The 13,155-nt window shown below is 39.3% G+C and overlaps 1 pseudogene; it reads left to right on the forward strand.

Annotated features, from left to right (window-relative positions):
- The first annotated feature begins 6,994 nt into the window (after window positions 1-6,994).
- Window positions 6,995-7,806, forward strand: LOC102828230 (annotated as a pseudogene).
- Window positions 7,807-13,155: the final 5,349 nt, after the last annotated feature.

Below are 13,155 nucleotides of genomic sequence, written 5' to 3' on the forward strand. Positions count from 1 at the left end.
GAAACCCTGTACAGCGTCGCTGTGAGTAGGAACCGACTCCACCGCACACAGCCACCACCATGTAGATGGAGTCCTGGTGTGGTACTGTAGAGAAGTACAGGCCCACAAAGTTGGTTTGAGCTGCAGGGTTGGTGGTTCAAACTTACTAGTTGCTCCTCGGAAACCCTATACTGGGTCACTATGAGTCAGAACTGACTGGACAACACTTAACATGCACACACACACAGTATGTAGCTAGAAGGGAACCAGAGGCTCTGTAGGATATGCACCAGGACTGGGGACCACAAGGTTCCAGTCCACTAGCCACTCTGTGACCTTATATAAAGATATAGCTTTCTGCTCCTAACTCAGAAACCTTATACAGGGTCCCTATGAGTCATTTAACAAGGACAATGTAGATAACAAAAAACATCAATGTCCTTTTCACAGGCGGTTATTTGGGAAGGGGTTGGTTGGGAGGTGAGCAACTTCCTTTTTCCACATTGCATGTATCTACATGATTCGAATATTTTAAAGTTGGTATGTACTATTTTGGAGTCCTGGTGTGGCGCTGTGGGCTAATGCGTCAGATTGCAAGTTTGTTTGAACTACAAGGTTGGTGGTTCAAGCTCACCAGCTGCTGCTTGGAAACCCTATACAGGGTCACAATGTGTCTGAATAGACTCGATGGCACTTGACAATATGTATTATTTTTGTCTTCAGAAAAATAAGCCATTTTTTGTTCCAGATTGAATTATATCCCCCCAAAATAAGTATTATAAATCTCAACTTCTATTCCTGTGGTTAAGAGTACATTTGGGGATGGGTTTTCTGTTACGTTAAGGAGGCAGGATTAGTGTTGAGTTGATCTTGAGCTACTTTCTTGGTAGAGATAAAAAGAGCAGATTAGACAGAGATGGGGGAAGAGAGAGGCCAAGCCCGTGAAGACTGCCCAAGAGCAGAAGCTCAAAGAGGCAGAACTTTTCTCCAGAGCCCCACCAGAGACAAAGCTCTCCCCTATGGACAGTGCCTTGAATTCGAACTGCTAGCCTCCTACATTGTGAGAAATGAAATTTCTATTTCTTGTAGCCATCAACTGTGGTATTTCTGTTATGGCAACACTAGATAAATAAATTTTCAAACAGCTTTCTAGGAGTGGCCACCATAGCTTCCCAGGCCTCAGCTTTTCACTAGGTCACAGAAACATCCTATTTGTTGTCCCTTCAGTCTTCTCTTGGACACCTGGTGTGGCACTGTAGGATCAGCACTGGGCTTCTAACCATAAGATCAGCAGTTCAAACCCACAAGCTGCTCCTTGGAAACCTTATACAGGGTCGCTGAGAATCGGAACTGACTTGACAGCACTTAATAACCACCACAACAAGGTCTTCTCTTAAAGTTAATAGTTGTCATTGTTAAGTGCTGTCAAGTTGATTCCGACCCATAGCGACCCTGTATAGGATTTCCAAGGAGCAGCTGGTGAGCTTGAACCACCAACCTTGCAGTTCAAACGACTTTGCAGTCTGATGCACTAGCCCACAGCGCCACATCAGGACACCTCAATTATTTGAACCTGCATAAAGGAGCACTTTAGGCAAAGGGAAAAGAACTGCTCGTGGCACATACACTGGGAAACAGGTTGTCAGAAAAAAATGATACAAGGGTGAGCATGATGAACATACAACGTACATGTGAAGGCTGTTTAAATGGTAAACGTTTTGTTACCTATCTATATACAACACACACCAAGTACTAAAAAATTTACAAGAATTTACATGCATATGGTCAGTTAATATAAGAATAAACACTTTTACATGCTCAGTAGCCTCTGAAGTCATCTTGCTATGACAAGCCAGTGCCGTATGATAATTTTTATAACTCACTCAAATTCTAAATTGCGTCCATTGTTTAAGAACCCAAGGAATAGTCTGATATATTTGATTGGAAAGGATTAAAATAAAAAGTTTGGGACTTAAAGAAGAAAAGGCTCAGTAATCTGTGAAAATTCCACCACCCAGAAAGTCTCAGTATCGAAGGGTTCTGATTAATTATAATTTTTTTTTCTTCCTGGAGCATTTAATCAAGGCCACCCACAGCCTTAGAGGTTTTAGAAGTCCCCAGTTGAGTCATGTACTTACCAACAGAGTAAACAGGGAGGAGGCAGAGCCCTGGAGGCTGAGAGCTAGATGCAGCTTCAGGAAGGGTTCCTCCTGGAGATAAGATGGGCGGTAAGAGGGGGCTCTGTGGTGCGCATTCTCCACCCCTCTCTTAAGACTCTCCTCACCTAGCTAAGCCCAGGGTTAGGCAGTAAAATAAAGATGCTTATTAAGCCTAATTACCATGTAGCCCCAAAACAATTATGAAAGTCATTGAAAGATATCAACTTTGCTGTTTCTTAACTTGAGGAATGGCTTTTCATTCATGTACGTTTAGCTTTCAGAATGCATTGTTTCCAATCACTAAACTGCTTTAACATGGGAGAGAGAGAACATTGTCTTAAGAACATTTCTCTATCAGAAGAGATCTGCGCAAAGATAGGGATAGGGCCAAGGCAGGTTGATTACAATCACTGTAATTAGGCTAAAATGTATGTGCTGCCTTCCTCATTCTCTCCTTGTTCTAGAACGAGAGCTAAGGTTTCAAGTCAGGCTGAAATTCAGTATGCAATTACTTTTTGATTCTCTTTCTCTCCTTTTTTTTTTTAAACAAAAAAACTGGTAACCAGCATTAAAGGCATGTGGTCTGTATCCTTGTAACTAAAATATAGCTTCATTTCTGCTCATGGAAATATGTAGTCAATTAGCCATAATGTGGTCCAGACTTCCTTTGATATTCTAAAATAAAAACATTCCAAGTTATTTACTCGAGAGGAGTTGTTTCTAAGCACGCCCAGTAGCTGCTGTTTTTAATAACCCTGCTTTTAATGGACGTGGGGCATTCTGGGTGGAGAGGGGATGTGTGGCTCAAAGTTCTAAACTATTATCTCTGAATTTTTGGAGTAATGATCATGAGAGCTTACATTTAAATAGAACTCTTACCAAAATTCATTCATACATACTTAATTTTTGTACTCCCTCCTCTTTTCAGCCACTATGAAGGAGGAAAAAGGCATAGCCAGGAAGTCCTGGTATAATGCAGTAGAATAAGTGCTAGACTGTAGGTCAGTTTGAACAGCAAAGTTGGTGGTTCAAACTTACCAGCTACTCCTCGAAAACCTTGTACAGGGTTGCTATGAATCTATGAGTCGGAACCAACTCGACAGCATATCCCTACCCCACTCTAGGGAAGAAAAGAAAGTGGAAAGATCTCTTATAAGGATACTTTGTCCTGGGACTCCTCCCCATGGAAGCAGAGAAAGGGGCTGCCCTTTCCACAATATTATCTGAACAGCAGTTTTCTAATGTTCTTGGATATGGCAGGTAGGATGGCTAAGAACCTCCTGGGGAACATTAAATTACAAAGCAAAACAGAACCCTAAATCTACGGAATCTGATTTGGAGGGGCCAAAGGTGGGATTCAGTAGGGATATGGATGGTAACCACTGATGCGGAAAGCAACTTCTCATCTGGGCTTTCTAGCATGCTCTACTGTGTGACTTTAAGCAAACCAATCAACATCTCTGAGCCTCACAATGACCATTTATAAAATGATGTCCATATCTGTGAGTTTCACCTCAAAGAGCTGAGATTCAAATGGGGTTATGTTCACAAAATCACTTATCTGTCAAGTACTCTGAAGTTTTAGCTAAAAGTAGATATTTATGTCATTGGTCAGTCGTCACTAGCTATAAAGAAACAGGACCTAGTTTGGGAGGAGTTTTCAATCTAACTGAAAGGACAAGGTACAAATGAAATGGCATGAAAGCCACATGTAACAGCATACAAGGTCCAGTCAAAGTTAAGGGAACTAGTAGAGAGCAATGGTCGTGATTTGTTTTTAGGGGTGCTCAAGGCATTTTGTTTATTGATTTTCTAGTGGGCCAAAGAACAATAACATTTGCTTATGAGAGGGTTTTGTGAAAGTTAGACAAAGCTTAGCAGGAAAATTCCTGGAAGAGCTTTGCCAGAAAATTCTTCTCCCCATGACAATGTTCTTGTTCATTCCTCTCATCAAGCAAGGATAGTTTTGTGAGAATTTCAATGTGAAACCATTAGGCATTAATCTAACAGTCTTGATTTGTCCCGTTCTGCTTTCTTTTTTTCTCTTAATCTTAAAAAAATCTTTAAAGGGCACCCATTTTTCTTCAGTTCACAATGTAAGAAGACTATATGGACATGGTTAAATTCCTAGAACCCTCAGTTCTTTAGGGATGGACTAACTGACTTTTATCATCACTTACAAAAGTGTCTTGAACTTGATGGAGTTTATGTTGATAAATAAAGTTTACATTTTTTATTTCTATCTTTTAATTCCATTTTCTCACAAAATTTTTGGAGGACCCTCATATAAGTATTAAGCCACTAAAAAGCATTGTTAGTGTGTGTTTGTGTTCTGCACTATAGTAGATCATGTGGGTTGTAGAGAAAAATAGTATATAACAAATATTCTGAAAAGAATATTAACTGGAGAGAAAAATAAATCTTCTCTACAACAGTAAATTCAACAGCCCTAGTGATACAGTGGATTATGTGTTTGGCTGTTCAAATTCACCAGTCACTCTGAGGGAGAAAGATGACGTTTTCTACTCCAGTAAAGATTTACAGCCTCAGAAACCCTATACAGGGTTTCTATGAGTTGGTACTGACTTGATGGGATAAAACAACAACACACCAGCAAATTAAAAACAGTATAATCAAAGTCACTGATTATTGTTTTGTAAGAGGTACAGCCTCTTATAGATTACTGAGAGAAGCTCTGAAAAAAGAATAGGAACTGCTGTATCTAGGAGATGAACTTTTACTTGGTTTTAAGAGTTAGAATGTTGTTGTTGTTGTTGCTAAGTACCATTGAGTTAGTATAGGGCTTCCAAAGAGTGGCTGGTAGATTTCAGCCACCAACCTTGCAGTTCACACTGACAGCGCCATACCAGGATTCCAAGTTAGAATAGTGAAGGGAAAAAAGAGAGGATAATTGGTCAGGGGAACAGCAAGGGCCAAGCATGGAGATGAGAATGAACATGGTGCATAGTTGTTGTTAAGTGCTGTCGAGTCGACTCTGACCCATAGTGACCCTGTGTAGGGTTTCCAAGGAGTAGCTGGTGAGCTTGAACCACCAACCTTGCAGTTCAAATGACTTTGCAGTCTGGCACATTAACCCACAGCACCACACCAATTAAAAAAATCAGCCTGGCTGAAAAGGTTGGGAAGATTACTAAAAATTTCATTGCAATTGGGTCAATTCTGACTCACAGCAACCCTATAAGACAAAATAAAACAGTTCGGATACAGTTTCTAAAACTCTTAATAGAAGCCGAGTCTCCTCTGACATCCATTTTGGTTCTTTCTTTCTTTCCTGTCTTTTTAATGACCTTTGCTTTCTTCTGTATGATGTTCTTGATGCTATCCCACAACTCTCTGGGTTTTGGTCATTAGTGCCTAATGCATTAAATCTGTTCTTGAGATCTCTAAATTCAGGTGGGATATATTCAAGGTCATATTTTGGCTTCATAATTTTGCTTTAATTTTCTTCAGAGTCAGGCTGAACTTACATATGAGCATTGACAGTCCGTTCCATAGTTCGTCCCTGAACTTTTTTTGGCTGATGATATTGAGCTTCTCCATCATCTCTTTCCAAGGATCTAGTCAATTTGGTTGCTGTGTATTCCAACTGGTGAGGTCCATGTGTATGGTGTTAAAAAAGGTCCATGTGTATGTTGTTGAAAAAGGTATGTTGTTCTTTGCAATGAAAAAGTAATTGGTCTTGCCAAATTCCATCACGCAGTTTCCAGCATTGTTTCTATCACCAAGGTCACATTTTCCAACTATCAATCCTTCCTCTTAGTTTCCAACTTTCCCACTCTAATCGCCAAAAAATTATCAGTGCATCTTGATTGCCTGTTTGATCAATTTCAGACTGAAGAAGTTAGTAGAATTCTTCAATTTCATCATCACTGGTTTTAGTGTTTGGTATATAAGTTTGATTAATAATGGTATTAACTGTTCTTTCTTGTAACTCTTTGTATATTATCCTATCACAGACCGCATTGTACTTCAAGATAGATCTTTAAATGTTGTTCTTTTTGATGATGAATGTGATGCCATTTCTCTTCAATTCGTCATTCCTGATATAGTAAACCATAGGATTGTCTGATGCAAAATTACTAATTCCAGTCCATTTCAGTTCACTAATGCTTAGGATATTGATATTTATACATTCCATTCTCACTTTTTACTACTTCCAAATTTCCTTGATTCATATTTTGTACAGTCCACATTCTAATTATTAATGAATGTTTGTAGCTGTTTCTTCTCATTTTAAGTTGTGCCATGTAAGCAAATGAAGTTCCTGAAAGTGTTGTTCCATTCATGTCATTAAGGTCAACTCTACTTTGAGGAGGAAGCTCTACTCCAGTTGTATTTTGAATGCCTTCCAACCTGAGGGTCTCATTTCCCAGCACTGTATCAGACAATGTTCTGCTGCTTTTCATGAATGGTAGCTAACCATTCAAAAGTGATTTGCCTCTCCTTTTTCCTAATCAGTCTTAGTCTGGAAGCTTCACTGAAATCTGTCCACCATAGGTGACCCTGCTGGTATTTAAAATATCAATAACATAGCTTCCACAGCATCACAACAACACACAAGCCACCTCAGTACTGTAAATTGACAGGTGAGTGGTGGTGAGCCAGGGTAGTGCAGAAATCATCTAACAAAATCATCACTATTGTTTTTTTTTTTTTTTTTTTGCTAGATGGGGCTGGTCTCCTGTTGCTGTTGAGACAATTCTTTGTACCTCAGTCTTTTAATGCTTTTTATATCTGAAGACTTTCAGATTATGCACTCAAAACACCTTTCAATTTGACTTGGATTTACTCAGTCTAGGTCTTTGATTTTTTTTTCCCCCTCCATTCTACTCAACATGAATGTGGTGAATCTAACTTCTCCTCAAAGCTTTCCTGAGGCTTGTGATTCTAGGGACTCTTCACCATTATCTACAATTTTGGAGGCTGAAGAAAATGATACATCCTTGCAAATATCATCTGTGGAGGCACTAAGACACTGTCTCCCCTCTTTTTGCTTCCAGAGAGCTGCTGATTCAGGATAGTCCTGATTCTTCCACCAGTTCCAAAGTAAAACTGCCCACTTCTATAGAGAAAAGCACAATGAAGAAGGAAGGTAAAGGCCACGGCAAGAAGCACAAGGTCAGAACTGTGTTCTCTCAGACGCAGCTGTGCACACTCAAACATAGATTTCAGAAACAGAAATACCTCAATCTCCAGCAGATGCAAGAACTTTCTGAAGTCCTGAACCTTAGCTACAAACAAGTTAAGACCTGGTTCCAAAATCAAAGAATGAAATGTAAGAGGTGGCAGAAACACACCAAATGGCCAATAGTAGCAATGGTGTGGCTCAGAAGGTCTCTGTGCTTGCTGAATACCTGGACCTCTATGCTTCCTGTCACCAGGGATGCCTTCCTTCCTTCTGGAAACCTTCCAGAGCTGGAATAGCCAGGCTTGGAGCAACCAGACCTGAAGCAGCCAAACCTGGAGCACCTAAGCCTGGAATAACCAATCCTGGCACAGTCAGACCTGGAACAACTAGTTTAAGAACTGTGGGGAGGAATTCCTGCTGCCCCAGGTCCAGAAAAATTCTGCCAGTGATTTGGAGGCCTCACAAACCATAGATTTATTCCTAAAAGACTCCAGGAACATACAGCCCGAAGAGGTGTGAAGAGGGAATAGAATTCCACGTCAATCTGGGCAGTGGCTGCATTACTTCCCTTATTGTAGGACTTCTTGTTTCAGAACTATATATCTCTGCCTTGATAATCCTGGTTTCTATTGTGTAGATTTGTTATTGAGTGCAGTGGGTTCTGACTCATAGAGACCCTGTGTGGGGTTTCCGAGGAGCAGCAGGTGAGCTTGAATAGCTGACTTTGTGGTTCAAATTGACCTTGCAGTCCACCAGAGCACTGACCCACAGTGCCACACCAGGACTCCCATTGTGTAGATTTAGAATGGGAACAATATGACCCAGGTTTCCATATTGGATATCTTGAGGCTCTTACCTCAAAAATAGGAACTCAAAGTACAAAGATGTGTGATGAGGACTGTTTGTATTTTATAGTATTTGGGAGGCTGCATAATAGACAATTTAGAGTGAAGGGTCAGGCTTATAAAGGTTATTCATTGATTTTTTTCTCCATCCTCCTTTAACTGCAGACCCTAACTTTTATTCATTATTTGAATATTTGTAGAAAGATGTTTGTTTTGTATTTTACTGCATTATGGTAAGAATAGTACCAGTATGGTTGGCTGATTTATAAATATTAGTTTAAATAAATAAAATAATGCACATTTTATCATTAGCTGTGTCTACCCTAGTTTTAATTAGTAAAAATGTCACTAAACATGGGTCTTAATTATTTTGTTTGGGGGGGCATTCTTAAATTTGCTTTACTACTTTGAATGTATCATAGATATCATAACATTAAATTTGGAGCCCATTCTTTAAAAAAAAAAAATTATTATCACATGAAAGTAAAATTTTGCTGAAGATAATTTAAAAACAGTTGAAGCAGTCAGTACATTAAGGCTGTCAGAAATTCAAGCCAGATTCAGAAGTGGCTGTAGAACTAGGGATTTCACTGTTGGTGTCAGTTGTATCTTGGCTGAAAGCAGAGACTATCAGAAAGAAATTTACTTGTGCTTTACTGACTTTCAAAGGCATTTGACTTTGTTGCTGTTGTCGTTAAGTGCTATTAAGTCAGTTCTGACTCATAGCCACCTTTTACAGTGTTTCTGAGGAGCATCTGGTGAGTTTGAAATGCCAACCTTGCAGCTCAAGCCAACCTTGCAGTCCAGTGCTTATCCTACAGCATCATACCAGGACTCCCATTTGACTGTGTGGAACATAATGAACTATGGATAACATTGAGAACAATGCATATTCTAGAACACTTAAGTGTGCTCATGAGGAAGCTGTACATAGACCAAGAGGCAGTTGTTTGACTAGAACAAGGTGATACTGAATAGTTTAAAATCAGGAAAAGAATGTGCCAGGGTTATATGCTCACAATATATAGCATCATGATAAATGGAGAAAAGGTTGATTCGCATCCGCTTTGTTTGTATACACAATCAACACTTAGGGAAGCAACAGTTACAAAATCAAAGGACAAATCTGCTGCAAAAGACTTCTTTGAAGTGTTAAAAAGCAAAGATGTCAGCTTGAGGACTAGGGTGGGCTTGACCCTAAAATATTACCTCATATGCATGTGAAAGTTGGACAATGAATAAAGGAGACCAGAGAAAATTACTATATTTGAATTTTGGTGTTGGCAAAAAATATTGAAAGCACAATGGACTGCTAGAAGAACAAACAAATCTATTCTCAGAAGTACAGCATGAATGCTCCTTAGAAATTAGGATTGAGAGACTTCATATTTTGGACCTGTTGCCTGAAGAGACTAGACCCTGGAGAATGACATCATGCTAAGTAAAATGGAAGGTCAGAGAAAAAGAGGAAGACCCCCCTAGTGATATGGATTGACACAGTGGCAGCACCAATGGGCTCAAATATAATAATTGAGAGGCTAGAGCAGGACCAGGCACTGTTCTGTTCTATTGTGCCTAAGGTCACTTTGAGTCTGAAATGATTTGACCTGACTGTCTTAGGCTGGGTTTTCTAGAGAAACAAAACCAGTGAAATATATATATATATAGTCCTGGTGTGGCACTGTGGGTTAATGCACCAGACTGCAAAGCAGTTTGAACTGCAAGGTCAGCTGCTTCTCAGAAACCTTATACAGGGTGGCTATGGGTCAGAATTGATTTAACAGCACTTAACAACAACAACAACATATATATATATATATAAAGAAAAGTTTATATCAAGGAAATGGTTTACAATTGTAGAGTCCCAGGACCCCAGTTCAAGAGACAGAGCCATTCTTGAGTGTACAATATATTGAGAACAGGCTACACCACCAAGGAAACATCATTTCATTTGATTGGATGCTCATAGCCAATCATCATAGAGTTAACTAAGCTTATATTAGGTTTCATCGCCATGAAAATAAGCATACCTCAAGTGCTAAACCACTGGAAATCCTGGCCTGGTCAAGTTGACATAGAACCCTAACTATTACAGTAACCTAACAATAACAACTCACTTGAAATGTGAGTAGTCTGAATTGAGATACACTATAAGTGTAAAATGCATACTAGATCTTGAAGATTTAAGATCATTAAACATTTTTGTATTGATCACATGTAGAAATAATATTTTTCATATAGTCATTTAGATTTGTTTTTTGGTTGTTGTTGTTAGTGCCTTTGAGTCAGTTCGACTCATAGCGACCCTGTATAAGGTTTCCAAGGCTTTTAAATCTTCTCAGGAGCAGAAAGAATCATTGTTCTCCATCAGAGTGACTGGCGGGCTCGAACCATGGACCTGCTTTTTAAAATTTTACTATTAAAAAACTCTGATTTCTAGAAAATTTAAAGTCAGATGCATGGCTCACATTGCATTCCTATTGGATAGAATGCTTTAGGATATCAGAATAGGCTTTAAAAACCCTTATTTGTACAAGTAGCCAATAGACAGAGACACCCTGGAGAAATGGAAAAGGGTTTAAAGCAGTTGGACAAAGAGAGAAATGAAGTAGGACAGAGTGAAGGCCGTGGAACTTAGACCTAGAATAGTAACAAGATATTTTTAAGGGGCATTTTTGTGTGTGACATTGAGGATATCATACCTTCGAAAGGACTCCTGGTGTGGTGCTGTAGGATCAGCACTGGACTTCGAACCACAAGGTCAGCAGTTCAAACCCATAAGGTTCTCCTCAGAAAGCCTATATAGGGTTGGTGTGAATTAGAACAGGCTCAACGGCACTTAATAACAACAAGATATCTTCTAAGAGACCACTAAGAAAACGATAGAACATGTAATGTACACAAACTGAGCTCTCTGCTTCTTGCTTGAAAAGCAGAGTTGCATAAGTCATAAGCCTGCATGAGAGACACTGGGAAATATCACTGGTGGCTGTATGAGACACATGCTCTACCACTGGGCAGGACCAAGAGAGCAGTACAGCCCCTGGGCAGCAAAATGAGGTGGTAGAAGTGGTGCCATAGTCTAGGCAGCTGAGTGGAGATAAACACTTCTGACAGAAAAAGAGCAATGTCCTTCAAGAAGAACAAGTGAGTCCCCAAGAAACTCAGCCATGAAACTGAGGATTATAGTAGTTCCATTGGTTTGGAATCAAGCATGAGTTATCATTTTGGTGTGGGAATGTGGGTGTGTGGGGATATCTCCTGATGTCAATAAGAGAAAGTTTTACTATATGTAATATAACCTAGATTCCTGGTGTGGCACTGTAGGATAAACACTTCACTGTTTGGAAACCCTAAACAGGTTCACTATGAGTCGGAACTGACTTAACAACACTTAAAAACAACACTTAAACACTTAAAGACAACAACATAACTGCACTCTAAAAAGAGTAAACTATGTTACTGAATAGCCTTTCATTTTTCTTAGTATTTGGATGAGTTGTTGTTGTTAAGTGCCATCGAGTTGATTCTGACTTAACAGTGACCCTCTGTAGGGTTTTCGAGGAGTGACTGGTGAATTTGACCACAGACTTTGTGCTTCAAACTACCTTGTGTGGTCCAGTTCTTATCCTACAGCACCACACCAGGACTCCATTTTGATGGGCAAGTTTATGCAAATTTGAGTATAATATAAGCCCTATTTTCTTCCTGCCTTCCCTCATCCAGATTCTGTTTGTCAGTTAGCACTAAGAAAGAGAGAAGGAAGAGAGAGAGAGAAAAACTGCTATGCCTAATAAATCAAGATAAATTTGGTGGTAGTGATGGGCAGAGGAAGATGGCTCCTAATTCTATCATGAGATCTTCTTCTTGTAATCCCACCAAAGCTTAAGTAAATTCTATTGTTGTTGTTGTTAGGTGCCATCAAGTCAGAACCGACTCATAGTGACCCTATGCACAACAGAATGAAACACAGCCCGGTCCTGGGCCAACTTCACAATTTTTGCCATGCTTGAACCCATTACTGTTGCCACTGTGCCAGTCCATCTCCTTGGAGGTCCTGTGCAGCAGATTTGCCTAATGCAATACGGCATTTGATTTTTCTGTCTGCTGCTGCTTCCATGAGTATTGATGGTGGGTCCAAGCAAAATGAAGTCTTTGACAATTTCAATTTTTTTTTTGACAATATTTTGAAGTCTTTGACAATTTTCTCCATTTATCATGATGTTATTTATTGGTCCAGTTTGAGGATTTTTTTCTTTACATTGAGGTGCAATCCATACTGAAGATTGTCCTCTGATTTTCATCTGTAAGTATTTTAAATCCTTTTCACTTTCAGCAAGCAAGGTTGTATCGTCTGCATATTGCAGGTTGTTAAATAGTCTTCCTCCAATCCTGGTGCCACTTCTTTTTCATATAATCCATTTTCTCCAATTATTTGCTCTGCACAATTCAGACTGAGTTATGGTGAAAGATTTTACAACTGTGGTGCACACCTTTCCTAATTTTAAACCATTCTGTATTCCCTTACTCTGTTCAAATAATTCCTCTTGATCTGTGTACAGGTTCCTCATGAGAACAATGAACTGTTCTGAATACCCATTCTTCATAATGTTATTCATAGCTTGCCATGATACACAAAGTCAAAAGCCTTTGCATAGTCAATAAAGCACAAGTAAACATCTTTCTGGCATTCTCTGCTTCCAGCCAAGATCCATCTGACATCAGTGATGATATAGCCCTCATTTCACTTCCTTTTTGAATCCAGCTTGGATTTTTGGCAGTTCCTTGTCAATGTATTGTTGCAATCATTTTTAAATTATCTTCAGTAAAATGTTACTAGCATATAATATTAATGATATTGTTTTATTATTGCCACAGTTTTACATTCAACAAATATTACATTTCATTTCCATGATTGCAATCCCCTCCATGAAACAACAGTTATCTCGCTTCCTCCCTGTGCTTCCTATTTTCATTCCACCCACCTTCCCATTCCTACTCAATTTTATCCTTAGGTAAATGT

The sequence above is a fragment of the Chrysochloris asiatica genome, unplaced genomic scaffold (assembly GCF_000296735.1).
Source record: "Chrysochloris asiatica unplaced genomic scaffold, ChrAsi1.0 scaffold00024, whole genome shotgun sequence".
In the NCBI taxonomy this organism is placed as follows: domain Eukaryota; kingdom Metazoa; phylum Chordata; class Mammalia; order Afrosoricida; family Chrysochloridae; genus Chrysochloris; species Chrysochloris asiatica.